The following is a 15,752-nucleotide window of genomic DNA, read 5'->3' as shown; positions in this document are numbered from 1 at the left end:
AAAAGATTTGCCTGCCTCGGTAAATCTAATAGATGATATGCAGTCTTGAATTTATTTGTGGTTTGGGCACAATTATCTTTCCTTGACTTGTGATTCCTAATGTTGGCATTGCAGGTAAAGAGAATCATGCATTGCCATTGACTGTTGGCTACCTCAGGGTCTCCCAGAATGCAGAGAGCTTGGTGGGGAGCTATTAAGGGGCCCTCCAAGTCAACCAGCAGAACCACATGCAGTGTGATAACTTTCAAACCAACCCCTGACTTTTCTTAAGTCAGAATAATACACAAGCAGAGCATTAAGCTTCCTGCAAAGCCCGCTTCTGGTGAGCAGACCTTGATTCTGGTACTAGTTGGAAGAATATAGGCATGGTATAAAGTCAGGATATGACACAGGAGTGCATGTTGGACTATTGCTAATGGGTGAAGGTGAGGCAAAGATAGTCCAGTTATGAGCGATAAGGTGGGCTTTGCAAACCCATGGCCAACAATGGCTCCGTGAGTGCTATAATGGCTCTAAGTTTTGCATAGAAAAATTGCACTCTTTGGGGGATCAGCTAAGGTTGGGTGGGCCTGGCTAGAAGGACCAGATTGCCTCAGGTGAGAATGACTTTTAATGGGTGAAGCAAAAGACAATGGATATAAAACCCAAACACCAGAATGAAGAGTGTAGTGTGACTTCCCTCTTTCCTTTTGCCTTAGTGGTTAAAATTTGTTTCAATAGGAAAAAGAAACAGAAATAAGGATTTGCACTCATGTATTTGAAAGATGTATTGAGTACCTACTAGGCACAGTGAGATGCACCAATAATCAAAAATAAAAGCTTGGTTCTATGTAATATCAAACTCCAGGAGGAGAAGAGAAAGCAACCCAAAAGCAAAGTAGTTTGTAGCATATCAGGCAATAATGAATGCAAATAAAGAAAGAAAGCAGCATAGGGCTGGAAAAGAAAAGAGTGGTGCTATTTTCGATAGATTATGAAGAGAGAGCCTCCTTAATAAGATGACATCTGAGGCACATGTGCGTGCAACCCTTTGGGAGGCTGAGGCAGGAGGATTGTACTGTGAGCCTATTCTTGGCAATTTAGTGAGAGCCTGTCTCAAAATAAAAAGGGATAGGAATGTAGCTCAGTGCAGGGGCCGTGGGCTTAATCCCAGTCTGAAACAAAAGATATGTGAACAACACATGAGGGAGGAGGAGGAAGATGCTCCTGGATAAAAGGGAGGAGTCTGGGCAGAAAACCAGCAACCACAGCCCTGAGTAGCAGATATGGAGGACATCTGCCCAAGGAACAGCAGGAGGACAGGGTGGCCCCAGCTGCCTCGGCCACACTCTCACACTGAGAAAGATGTCAGCTATCAAGAAATTTATTCTGCGTCCAAGTGGGACAGTGCATCCACCTATCATGAGGACAAATAATTAAAATCAGAAAAGCAGGTGGTTTTGATCCATTTAGAGGTTTGCTGCCTAACAGGCATCTTGATGAAATTATTCCTCCAGAGCTCCAAGATGACCAGAACCGAAAAGCATATGTATGTATTGTGTGACTTGTTACGGTCATTACTGTCAGACTGATGAATCAGTTGCCCTACCAGAAGAAAAACATGACTAATTGATATAACGTGAAGGGCTTTGAAGAATCTCAATTAACACCAGCCGGCTAATCAACAGGCTAATAAAACAAGTTGTAGTTAAATGCACACAAGGAAAATTTCGCTCTGTGCTTTGGTATGCAATTCTTCTGTTAATTCTTTTGTTGTTGAATGCAAAATAAGAAGGGCAAATTGTAATGATTTCACTGTTTGAATAGGCATCCCTTTTACCCACTTGAAAAATCTGCCGCTTATCTTTGCTATTGAACTTCTTGTCATCTCCCTGCTCTTCTGTGAGATTAGAGGACTTTGTATCTGTGTCACTTTTATTAACTGCTCATGCCCGTGGAATGGGCGTCAGTGTCTCTCCATCCCGGAAGGAAGCCCAAGTCATGGGCGGATAATGTGTGGCTCTGACAGCTTGCTGTCTCCCAAACAAAGGGCCTCTGCCCCCGCCGAGTGGCCAGCAGGACACATGACCCCAGGTGTGTGTTCCAGAGTGACGTCTTGCACTACTTTGAAGGATGGATGCCTTTTTCATACAGTCACACTTTCTGTCCTAAGAGAAACACATTTGATAAGGTTGAGGTCAAAGCTATTTTAATGTCATCATGGTTTTGTTTTTCCTCTAATTTATCAAAGAGACGAGAAGAAAGCATTGGTTCAAAATGCCTCTGTATGAAGGCTTTCTCTTTTCTTTTCACGGCTCCCCTGGTTATGTCTTCATCAGAACGGGTTTGCAACAGTGAACTCAGCTTGCAATTTTCTCCCAGACAGAGTTTGTGTAGGGTTGCGTGGGCTTTGGCCAGTTTGGAAGAAGAGGAATCGTAGTAGTGACAGTGGTGTCTCACCAATCTTTTCTTCTTTCTTAATTTCTATTTCTTCTGGCCACAGATAGCTTCAGAACCTTACTGCCCTGCAGAACCTGCTCTTTCTCTCCAGGCTCCCCGCTTATCTACTCCATCTCTGTTCTCAAGTCCAGAAGGCTTTCCTACCTTGACATTTCACATCTGCTCCCTACAGCCACACCAGCTTGGCCTCTTAAAACTTGACCATTTCAAACATGAACCGACCCTTTAGGCAACCCCTTGAGCCTCAACCATAGTGACGATTGTTGTCAGGCTTCACCCCTCACCTTTCCGTACTTATTCGCCTGCTGCTGTGTACCATGGATGGTGCGGGAAGCTGGAGACATAGAATAGTGTCTGGATGTCAAGGGGAAAGCGCACAGAACTAGGGCAGTCATTATATGCTTAGACACTGCGGCCTGACAGGAGCATGGGCTAAAGCAAAGTGCCGTGGGAATGAGCACACTGCCTTGGTTCTGTCTGCTTGGCGGCCAGTCTCCTGAAGTCCTCCTGTGTTTGTGTCACCCTGCTCTTCCTACACTCTTATTTTGCTCTTGGGCTTTCATGACCCATGTGGCTGACTCATGGATGTACAGATGGAGCTCCAACCCCCTCCTGAAGTCACCAGCTCTGCCTGCATGTTGTGCTAGTTTTGCATTCCTATGAAGAACGTTTCTTTGCTGAGGTGCTTTTAGCCTAGCAGGTACGACAGTTCCTCACTGCGCTGGACTGTCTCGGCCACAACAGGTCCCTTAGCATCCTCCAACCCTGGGCACTAGACTCCAGTAGTGCTGATGGACATTTCCAAATCACCCCAGCGGAGGTGAAAACACCCCCAAAGGGGACCCATTACTATTTAAACTTTACTGACTGCAAAATGTAGCTGAATATTTCTCCCCTAAACCAACACTCTGCTCTGCAGTAGAAAATTCTTTCAAATATTCATATTTGCCTAACCTGAAAAACTAAAACTAGGCTGCACTAGCTCATCTATCTAATCACCAAACCCTATTGTTGTCCTTTCACAGCTCTGTCTCTACTGCCTACAGCATGAAAAACACCATGTATGTGATAATTCAGGTCTTGGTAGCAAGGTTGCTCTGTCTGTAGTCTTCTTTCCATCCAGCACAACCTAAACCATCACTAACCCTGCTGACCTAATTTCCTTAAAGTCCTCCACACTCAGACTTCCCTTATATCATCAAGGCTCCATTAAGGGTACAATCAAGCTGGCAAGAAACTGAAGGAGATCTGAGGGACTTAAAATAAAGGAAAGTCCCATAAACCCCAAGCAGAAGTAGGCACTAAGGCCAGGACCTACTGCTGGCCCTCTGTGAACTGCAGCTCCCATCCTGCCTCCTGTGCGCTAAGGAGGGTTCCTGTGAGGGCTGAGGTCTAGAAAATGTGCTTTATGCAAAATAGAATTCAAGAAGCTAGGCATGCCAGGGAAAAGGAAGATGGAGCTAAGGCAAAAGTGAAAAGCCTACTTTGCAATAAAGAAATAAATAAGAAAAATAGGAACTTTGACTATCTGAACTTTGTCTCAAGCAAGATCAATAGAAAAAAGCTAATTTCCCTCCTTGAAATTGTGTAACAAAATTCAAGATCTGATGTATGTTTACAGCATAACTTCTAACTATTTAGATGGTTGAAAAAATTCAAACTGAAAATATATTTTAAAGACATCCCAGGTTGGTAATATCCCCAGGTGTATGATAAAAGCAAATGCAAACTATGTGACAGGAACATACCTGCAATTGGACCTCCGAGAATTCCCACAGGTACATTTTCAAGAAAGCTGAGCCCTCAGGGAAAAGCTAGTTGTGAAGGGAATAAGGAAATAAGATACCATCATAGAAAATCAACAGAAATAGATAATGGCATTTTCCAGTGCTGCAAAATCTTCAGATATTAAAATTATTAGACCATAATGTTTTGCTTTTCAGAAAGGAAGAAATTGAAGCTATGACTATCAGAGACATGATCAAAGATAACGACTACCATTTGCAAAAGAACCAAATAAAAGTTAGAAGAATAAAAAAATATAATGGATAGAATTAGATTTTGACAGTAGAGTTAAATAGCAAAGTCTGTCAAGCTGAAGTGACAGTACCGAAAGGGGACATAAATCTGAAGAAATGTCCCACAAATGAGTGGGACATAGATTTGAAAAATATGAAGAAATGAAGAGTGAGGAGATGAGATCAGGACCAGATGACACCTCTCTCCATGGAGTTTGGGTGACAAGAGGAGAAGGCAATGAGATGTGACTCAGGGCACGTGGCTGAGGACCTACCCAAGCAGAAGCTGCCTGGCAGGTTCCAGTGAAGAAGCACATTAACAGGGGCTCCCCCAAAGAATGAAAGAAATTTTCCCACGAGACAGAAAAGACAGATTACCTACGAAGAATGGAGGCTACACTGACCACTGACTTCTCGATAATTGTTACCGAAAGACGTCAGAATAATAGTTTTGAATTTTGAAAAAACCAACCATCGACTTTAAACATACCACCCTGGAAATTCACCTATTACAAATGAAGACATTTTTAGACAATATTTACGATGGTACTGTGCCCAGTAGGCAAAATGTGGACTCACACTAAGCATTCTTCTGTGGGAAAATGGAAAAGGAAGTGTCTTAGAACTTCACCGTGGAACAGGATTCAACCTTTAAAGAGAGGGGCAATCCTTTACTTGTGGCGTACAGAAACCTGGACGACACTGGCTTCAGTGACCTAAAGTACAGGAGGATAAATATTATATAATATGTAATGCTGCATATAATGCAATATACTATGGTACACAATATATCATGCATATTACATAATACTATAATCTCACTCATTAGGAACTCAGAAACTGAAATCAGAATGCTGTTAGCAGAGGCCGGGCCAGTGGAGGTGGGACGTGTTGGTCAGAAGACACAAAGTTTGGGTGAGATAAGAAGGAAAAGTTCCAGAGATCTATGATACAATATGGTGATTATAACTAATAACAATGTACCATAGTATGTATTAAAAATTACTGAGACTTGCCGCGCTGGCCCCGCCCATGGGGCATGCTGAGATGGCGATTGAGACTGGGTGTGTTGGTGTGCACCTGTAATCCCAGATCTTGGGAGGCTGAAAGACAGGATCAGTATGAGTCAATCGGTGTAGTGAGACCCTGTGGGCCATGTACTAAATACATAATAAATAAATTAATTAATAAATAGTAGAAGCTACACAAATAAATACTAAGTATGGGAGGCTAATGTACATGTTAATTAGCCCAATTTAGCATTCCTCTGAGCATGTCACATCAAAATGCCATGATGCACATGATAAATGCATAAAAATTTTTGTTAATTAAAATTTTTAAAGGCATTAAACAAAGAACTCCAGGTTGGATCCAAATGAGTAGAACAAAGAAATGTAAAAGCAGGTGTTAATGAACATATATGAGAATATATAAGAACAAGCCTGGCATGGTGGTGCGTGCCCATCATCCCAGCACACAGGAGGACCGCTGTGAGCCTGAGGCCACCGTGAACTACACAGGGACGCCCTGCCTCAACAAAAGAAAGCAAGAATATATAAGAACATATATAAACATAGATAAGAATATGCAAATCAAACACATATGAGAATACAGTATAAGTATATAACTTAGATATAAAAATAATCTTTTATTCTGTATTTAGTACAGGGTGTCCAGGGTCTTACTACACAGATTGGACTCAAAGCGATTCTCCTGTTTTCAGCCTCCCAAGCACTGGGATTACAGGCGCCCGCTGCCACACCCAGTCTCAGTCACTGATTCAGCATGCCCTGGGGGCAGGGCCAGCACTGCACATGGAGGATCAAAGCCTGGCAACAGCGTTCTACCTAAGCAGGGGCTTTAGTCTGCTGAGCTAGAAAATAATCTTATAACAATGAAATATGTTAAATTATATTAGCCACAGAGAGTTTTCCAAATAATTCCAATCTTACACAGCCCTCAACATTTCTTAGAGGCCAGTATTAGTTTGATACCAAAATATAGTCACAGAACAGCACATGGCGGTGCATGCCTTCAATCCCAGCACTCTGGGAGGCTGAGGCAGAAGAATCACAAGTTCGGGCCCAGGCTGGACAGCTAGATACTTAGCATGACTCTGACTCAGGATGAAGAGGTGGTAGAATATAGCTTAGTGTGGAGGCCCTAGGTTCAATCCGCAGTACCGAGAGGAGGGGAGAAGGAGAAGAGGCAGAAGAGAAGAGAGGAAAGGGGGAGGAAGAGGAGGAGGACCAAAGAAATGGCAGGACAAGGCTCCGTCTCACCACTTTGGGATTAGCATTAGTCACATTTCCTTGCAGGTACCATGAAACAATGAAGCCACCGTGGTCACTGAGCAACCCTCGGACCAGATGTCGGTAGAATCCAAAGCCAAATTAAGTTGGAGTGAACTCTCCCATTCTGCTCTCTGTCCTACCACTTAGATCTACAAACTCCCACCAAATGTGTCACTTCAATTCCATTCAAATTAATAAAATCTAATCATGTGAATAGGATTCAAAGTGATTTGAATCAACTGCATTGAATTTTGCTCAGCGGAATTAGTCTGTGATTGAAATCTATTAAGTTCAATTCAATAAAATAAATTTAAATATTATGCAAGGAAATTAATTTCTAATTAATTAACATTTTGGTTCAGGTCCATTTTAATCCAAACTTCCTTCTACATTGCTAAATTTGGCCCCGATTCAAATCAATAAAAAATAGTAAACTCCCGTATAATTCTGATAGATGCAGCCTGAAGCTAATCAACCGCATTCATTTCTATTCATCTCTAATCAGATGAATTTGGTGACATTCATGAGAGAGATAAAATGTTCCCCTCCAACTGCCAACTGAATGTGTATATTAGAAATTCAGAATAGGAGTTTTCCCAAACCATGTCTTACCATCTGCAGTACGAACTCCACAGGACTTTTCTGGATTCATTTTTGTTTGATCTTTATATAAACATAGGATAAATTAGAATTAGAATGGTTTGAAAACAAAAGAGAATGTTATTATCTAATTTAATAAATTGATTTCTCAAACTATAGGTAGCTTGAGATGACAGGCTTTTGTGTGGAAGAGAGTGCCAGCACACAGGATTCTTAATTTTGTTTTTAAACCCTTTGGCTTAAGTTGCAAGATATGGGTATTTTAGGTCAGGATTATGGTTATGGAATTATATAAAGAAAAGGGCATCAATGGCTATATTACTTGGGAAAAATGAGAAGGAAACAGAGGTGCTGCTACAGGCAACAGCATCGCTCCCTCTCCACATCTCCACTACTAACAAGGTCCTGAGGAAGGAGTCCAAGGGGACAGAGGCACTCGGACACGGGCACTGTTTCTTTACAGATGCTTCTCTGTGTCCAGCAAACTAAGCCATCACTGTCCTTGTCTCTCTGATGAGGACTACCAGGGCCCTGGCATCACCAGGCTCAAGCTTTTCCTTTGAGATTCCTTCCTAGTCAATCACCCAGGAATCTATGTTGTCTGCCACAATCTCTGGTGCATCTTAGATAAGTTGGAAACTCTTCTCTATTCTCATATCCTATGAATGGCTTAAAATGCATTTAAAACATGGTCACTCTGTGACTTCACCTCCAGGGCTCATGCTTCTGTGTGAATCCTGAGGTGTGGACAATGTCGCAGGTGGCAGAAGTGACTGCAAACAGGCAAATGCCACACGGCAAGGAGGAGAAGCTGTCTCCATTTAAGCTGAAGAATCTAGGACTTGTGGCTCATCCCTACCTCCTTCCTTGGGGACCAAGGTAGCCGCCATCTTAATCTTTAGTCCCTGCCTCCCTAGGACTCCACATACCCCAGGTTGGAGGAGTGTGTGCTCCAGCCTACTTGACCCTCCAAATTATAGCTATCAGATTATCTATAGGACTCCTTAGCAGCTACAACACTTTGGGATTTTCTCTTTGCTCCCCCCAGTCTAGAGCTTATTTGAAAGGCTCTTTCACCTTCCTCCTTCTCTAGGTCATTTATATTAGAAGAGAGATTCTCACAAGTATCAACATATTCTGCACATTCCATTTAGGATCCTGCCAAACAAGGTTGTTTACATTTAGTAAGAACATTGCCACCATTTAAAACTTGATATGGACTGCTAGGATCAGATCCCAGTGACCAGCTGAAATTCACTGGCACAAAAGAGAAGAAACAATTTGGTCAGGGAAAAGGATGGAAGGGAAGAAGGAATGGGAGATTTTTCAGAGACTGAGTGACTTAGAAAAGATATCCTGTAGGATATGACAGATAACATTGATCTGCTTCGTTGTAGAAACCATAAAGCTACCTATATGCATCTATTCTGGACACCGTGTTGTGAGCCTCAAATAAATACAATAAAGGTATTTTTAAGTGGGGAGGCCATAGTGTACCTTGGGGGCTTTGGGAACGCAGAACTCTCCAGAGAAGAGCTTGAGGCCGGCTACAAAGGAGCTACCAGCAGGGGGCGCCAGCTACCACTGAGAAAAGTGTCTCTGCTGAGAACCATACCTGTTTTAGTTGCTCTGCTTGAAGCCCCCTGTCATTCTGTGACAGTTTGTACATAAACTGGCAATAGTGGATGAAAACCAGCTTTCGTCGAGCTGAAAAGATGCTTCTAAATTTCCATCTTGGAGACTATAAACCCCTATGGTACTGTGCTGAGCATGGTGTAGATGGGGACAGAATGGGGCTTGTTATGGAACCTGGGGACAGCCCTGGGCACACCCAGATGGCACTTACCTAAGCAGCCAATCAGGTGACATGTAGTAGCTCAGATGTTCCAAAGAACACATTCTGGAAACTTAAAATATGAGCTGTATTTTCAAGACATCGTCCTCCGTTTGCCCTGCGCTTCTAAAATAATTTGCTACTGCCAGAAACAGCAAGCTATCTCTTGGGTCCTTTTAGTCTTGGGAAACGCATAGCCTTTTCCTTTTGCCTTTTCCCATCTAATTGTCCAAGCCACAATAAGCCTGTCATCATAATAAGTCTTGATGTTAAGTGAGTACAAATATTATACTGATTATATTTCATTCTGTCTGTATTTTGCTATTTTAGTTCAATATGAAAACTTTGGTAATTTAGCTCTTCATTAACTTCTAACATCTCTTGTCATTATCTAGTCTTGTGGCACCTACTTAATTTAGTTAACTAAAATCCTTATAGCATTCTTTCTTTCTTTTTTTTAATCTTTTATTTATTTGTGTGTTTGGTACAGGGCCTCGCTATGCAATTTGAACTCATAGTGATTCTCCTGTCTCAGCCTCCCCAGCGCTGGGATTACAGATGTGCACCACCATATCTGATATCAGTGGTCAGCTCAGGGTGCTCGGGGTGGGGCTGGCATGGCAGGTGATGCAGGGAATCAAACTCGGGTCCCTGAGCTTGCTGGGCAGGCGCTTAGACTGCTGAGCTATCTCCCTGGCCCATCACTATACTATTCGACAGTTAAACAAGTTCTTAAACTTTAAATGAACTCTTTTCTGCATACTCTTTACCCTGTCTTATAAAAACTCTTTCCATTTCTATTGCTTTTAACCACTTTCCCCCCAAAATACAATTAACAGGTAAATAATGATTTTGTAAACCAAAAGAATCACTTCACTAGCGTGGCACAAATAAAATAATTCTTTGCTCAAAGCAAGTTGAAAAGTTCTTCTTTGACTGAATATAAAATGTACACCAGATTAAACCTATTTGGGCTCTAGGGACTTAACTGAAAGGGCCAGCACAACTAACCCGTGATGCAATCTGCTTTTCCCCTGAAATATATTTTCTCTTACCAGCATTCTTTTATCCACAACAGGTGGGAAACTAGCAAAGGGTTTCGTGCTGTACTTCACTTATTTTTCTAGGAAGGGAAATGGAATAATATCAAGACTGCATCACTCTAACTGGGGGAATTTGTTATATAAGGGCTAAAGCATATTTCAGGAAAAAGGTGGGAGATGGGACAAGTTGGGACACAGGACTCCTCCTGAGCACTAACCGTGCCCACTGGAAGGAATGTCTCTGCGTGTGTTCCCTCTATATGTCATCCTCATGTCTAACAACACAGTGCACCAATGGTGCACCATAGCCACAGAGCTTGGCTCCTGCACATAGCCAGCGACTCGCCTGAACACCACAGCCCAAATGACCGGACAGAAAGACTTCCTTCCCCAGGCTTCTGGGTGCCTCCTGAAGGTGGTGTTGAGAACCAGCTGGCTCTCTTCTTCTCTCCTACAGCTCATTTCTCATCTCATCCTGAAGGTGAGGCTGATGGCTGCTGTCGATCTGTTGCACCAACACTGTCCTGATTTTTATAGCATACTGGATTGTGTCCCACTTCTTCAATTCAAACAAGTTCCTTACACTTTCCATAGTAAAGGTATAGCAAGGTGTTATGCTGCTTCTGTTGGCCCCTGCAAAGATAGCCAGAAGTTGAGTTGAGGCTCAGAGATACATACTTTTTCGCTGGCTATTGGGATTACGGACGGAACAGAAGAAGCCCCCACCAGCCAGCCCACTAACTCCCATTACATCCACACCTGCTTTGTTTCCTCCCACTAGCTACTGAGTTCATAATCTTTCATTTCCAAAAACAATGACCTTGGATGCAAGGGCCATCTGGCTGAGACACCCGTCACGCCATTAATCACCAGAGTTGATTTGGCTGATCTGGCAGGCTGGCAGGGTGTCCTCTTGCTTTGTCACCACTCCATCTGTGTCCCTCTTGAAACTTCAAGCTCAGTCAGAGAACCACCTTATCCCACAGGGTAGAACCACTTCCGTGGTCAAGGGCATACAAGTAGTTGGGCTCTTCTGCTAGAATCTCCAAGCAAGCTCTCAAAATCAGTGCTATTAATCAAAAGTCCCCTTGGGAGAAAGCATTTATCATTAAGTCACCCTGAATAGATCCCACGTAAGCACTGGATATGACAGCTGACCTGGAGACTTTTGTCCATCCTGTGGATCAGGTGCGGTCTTGCAGCGCCAGGGCTTTTCTGCAGCTCCAGCACCAGCCACACACTTCCTGGTTCTGAAATGAACAGAAACCTGGCGCAGCCCATGGGTCAGATGACCTCTGCACGTCATGGGGTGGCTCAGATTTCTGCATAGTTTCCATACGTGAGGTTTTTCAAGAAGCTTCTCACTGCAGCAAAAGAAGATGAGCGTGTATTGCGTGCCGTGCTTCAACGATGAAGCAGAGCGAGAAGGAGACGCAAGATAGCTCAATTGCAGATAATAAGCTCAGGTCTCCTAAATGCTAAGACAGGATTCCGTGGGCCTCAGGAAGTTTCAGAATGGACGTGTCTCAGAGAGCAGGCATCTTTCTTCCTTCAGAACAGAGCGCTAATATCTCCTTCTTCACTGCTCACCAGATAGTCTTTGATGTTTTTGAAAATTCCAAATATACTATACAATCAAATTCGGAAATTGGTGTGCAGCACGAGAACCCTGGGGAAATGTTCAAGTTAAATACTTACTTGTCACAGGACCATGATCCTTAATCCGAGTCCATTTTCAGTGACCTTAAACTGCCTACATCTTCACAAAACTGATTTTAGGAACCCCTACTGGGATATCTGAGAAGGCAGCATGGCAGTTCTTGTGTAATTTCATTTATGGCTCTTATTTTTTGGTGCTATTTGTGATCGTCCAAGTAATAATTCATGCTTGCGAGACCTTCCAATATTTTCATTGGGGTCACAATATTCTGAGAAGCAAATGAGTACTTAACATACTGAAAAGACAAATGAAATGTTGGCGCTCAGACCTAGGGATCTTGGTGGATTCGGTCTTTTGGGTTGCTGGCTACCATTCCCTCCATTAGGGTCCATCTTTTCCCTGCTAGCTCCAAAAGCCCTCCATTCCCTTAGTATAATGATCTTAAGGCTCATCTATGTTACCACATGTTGCAGAATTTCTCTTTCTTTAGGACCAATATTGTTACAGAAGAGACATGGCAATCAGGGTGGAGGCGGAGAGGAAAACTGAAGCGAGCCATTGTGTGTAGACAAAAGTGCTGCGTGCTTCCACCGGCATGAGACCCATAAAATAGTCAGACCACAGACGCACGCTGCTGGCTCGTGCTCCCCAGGAGCTAGGAACCTGGGGAAGGGCGTAGAGCCGTCAGTTAAACAAGAAGAGCGATTTCTAGAGACCTGCTACCCAACTCCTTACCTCACGTTAACAATACTGCATTGCACACTTAGAAAATCATTAGGAGGGGAGATTTCGCATTGAGTGTTCTCATCACAATAAAATTAAATTAAACCAAAGTCCTCTGGTGTTGGGGTCTTCAAATCTCCCCTTCTATTCCTTTCTTTGCGCACGTTGGACTCCTCACACTCAATCCTTCACTTACCTTCCTATGTCACAGTAAAAGAATTGTATATCCTCCTCTTAATGGACTTTACTATGAGATCTACCCACCACAGCCTTCTGCTGCTATGGAAATCCTTCTCTCCTTGTTCTTTTGCCACTCTGGCTGCCTCCTTTCTGGGACTCCACTGTGGCCCTCTCCCTTTTGTTTCAAAATGCCCTTGGCACCGAGCAGATTCCACCCATACCGTTGTCACTTCCAATGTTTTCCGGGTTGTCCTGATGGTTGCTTATGCAGGATTTTCAGCTCTATGAGCCTGAGATCTGGAGGCCTACAGGCAGTTCTCTCTTTTATGTACCAAGCTTGTCATCTTTTCATCCCCCAAGGTTCTGAGCTTCCGCCCCATTCCCTGCCTTGGCGAAGCTTGCCAGCATCCTCTTGCACACCCAGACCAGAAGCCTCCCGCCAGCCCTAATCCCACCAGATCCACTTAGATGTTCCAAATCTCTCCCTGTTTTCACTTGCTTCTTTCTTTTACTACTGCTTTATTATTTCTCTTCTCTGTGAGAAAGAAGTATTGCTAGAAGGGCATAGTGACACACGCCTGTAATCCCAGCTACTCAGGAGGTGGAGACAGGAGTATTGCAAGTTCCAGTTCAGCATGGGAAATTCAGTGGCTATTTTCAAAAATAACAAACTTGGAAAGCCTGAGGTTGGGGATGTAGCTATATGTGGAGGCCCTAGATTCAGTACTGGAAAAAAAGAAAAGAACCAGATAGCACCACATCTGCATTCCCTAATTTCATTTCACAGAAACTCATCTGGAAATTTATTATTGATCTTTTAAAATCCAAATTTGACCAGAAGAATTCCCTGCTTCAAATAGTTTAGTAGTTGCCCCTTATTTGCAGGATAAAGTTTAAGCCATTTAAATTGGAGGGAAATAAGCATTTTCAAAAGAGAACTAACCAGTGCAAAAAGAAATCCTCCCTGTTCAAGGTATTTTGCAATATGATCCTTTTTTGCTGTCTATTGTTGACTCTGGATGTGACCCTCCCAACGTGTCTCCTCAGCCCCGTTTGGCGCTATGTGCCCGTGCTCCTGCATACATTTTACATTAAAGCTCTTCCCTTCACTGTACCTCCTGCCCCCTTTGGGTAGGAACTCATTGTGATTTAGATCTACAACATTCCTCTGAAGTCTCATGTGTTCATCAGTGAGGCTTTTGAAAGATGATTGGATCATGGAATGCTATACCATCCATGGATAGATTCACTGATGAGTTGATAGCTAAAGTGGTATTTGGAATTGGGACCTGGTTAGAGCAGATGTGCCTTTGGAGAGTTTATCTTCTCCCTGGATCATCTTTTTTCTTTCTTCTTCCTAGTCTCCACAAGGTAAGCAGCTTTATCAGCTGCTGGCTAATCTCCCAATCTTAGACAAGTGTATGGCAAAGGATAAAAGACAATGTAATATGGGATAAAGGAACCTGGAAAGGTCAGAGCTCTTATAGATAAGACAAAGACTTCTCTGAACTGCCCATTATTTATTGGATCCTTACCAGGGGCATACCAAGAAGTCTAAGGAACAGCTGAGGCAAAAGGTACAATGGCAAGCAAGGCCTTGTGAAGACAGATCAAAGACATTCCGAGCAGTACCTCTTTGCTTAATGAGAAAACTATCTTAACTCTAAGGTTGGCAGCTGTTGCCTTGGAACTCTGAGGGAGAGTTAGTGTCCTCTAATGTAGTCATCTTGCCTTCTGAGACATCACAGTGTCACAGGACAATATGGGTCTCTACCATGACCATTACATGGAGAGCTCTGTTTCTGTGTGCCAGCTACTGGCTCCTCAGGCAACGCAATGACACCTGGGACAACGCAATGACAGACTCATACATTAATATACAAAACCAACTCATTAATTCCAAAGCCTGCTCGCCACCACATCAGTGTGGTCGCCCATACAGCTCTCCTCCACCACGCCCTTCTGCCATGATGTTCCTGCCCTGTTGTTCTAGCAACAGGACAGACAACAAACTCTCTCAATAGAGCGTTACCTCTCAATAGAGCGTTATTCATCCCGAGGCTGCCATTCAGCCTCAAGACCCCTTACCACTCCTGGAAAAATGTCCTTACTGGTCTCTTTCCCTAGCCCACCCTCCTCCCTGTTCATAACTTACTGAATTGCACTTCCAATCTGCATTTTTCTTCTCTGTCATTCTACAAGGTTTCTCATAATATGTGACACATAATGGAATCCCATTGGGTGTTTGATTGGATGAGTGGGTAAGTGAGCTAGCGAGTATTTGCCCAAATAGGGATGAAAGCAATGCACACATTGGTTCCAAGACTCCTATAGTTACAAAAATCTACATTTTCATGAGCCCCTTATATAAAACAAGGTAATATTTATGCATAACCTACACATCCACAGCCTGTGGATGAAGTTATCTTCTAATATCTAATACAACATAAATGCTGTGGAAACAGTTGCTATACCATCTTGCTGAGGGAATAATGCCAAAGAGAAAGGTCTGCGCACACGTTTGGTACAGACCAAGTTATTTTTCAAATATTTTCAATTCATGGGTTGTGTGCCCCATGATGTGGAGCCTCTGGATTTGAAGGCTCAGTGGCAAGGAGAGCTTTGTTCATGGTGATGTCACCCTTTCATTCACTACTGCCCAAACTCCTGGTTTTGTGGCCAGTCCAATGGGTTACTGGGAAAATCAATTACCTTTTCTCAACTGCATCTCATTCTGTTCAAAATGAAGAGGTTATATATAGAAACAATGGGTGCCCACCGGTAGCACGTCTGGTCTATGATCTCTGTCACTATTAGTCTACCTACCTGTCTATCTCAGAGCCAACATAGGGTTGTCTGGCCCCATCTGGGTTTCCAATTTATTGCTAAATTACAGGAGCTTGAATGTCAAAGTTTCTTACAGAGAGACAAGTACATGTATCAGCACAAAAAAAAAAAAAA

At 43.1% G+C, this 15,752-nt stretch overlaps 1 protein-coding gene across 1 annotated transcript in view; it reads left to right on the top strand.

Annotated features, from left to right (window-relative positions):
• Cntnap2 (contactin associated protein like 2) overlaps positions 1-15,752 on the top strand; it is a 1,699,165-nt gene that overhangs the window by 1,125,177 nt on the left and 558,236 nt on the right. The window lies entirely within an intron of this gene.

Source organism: Octodon degus, unplaced genomic scaffold (assembly GCF_000260255.1).
Source record: "Octodon degus isolate 3935 unplaced genomic scaffold, OctDeg1.0 scaffold00027, whole genome shotgun sequence".
NCBI classification, from domain to species: domain Eukaryota; kingdom Metazoa; phylum Chordata; class Mammalia; order Rodentia; family Octodontidae; genus Octodon; species Octodon degus.
Note: the sequence above shows the minus strand (reverse complement) of the source record. Positions and strands in the feature narration are given on the sequence as shown.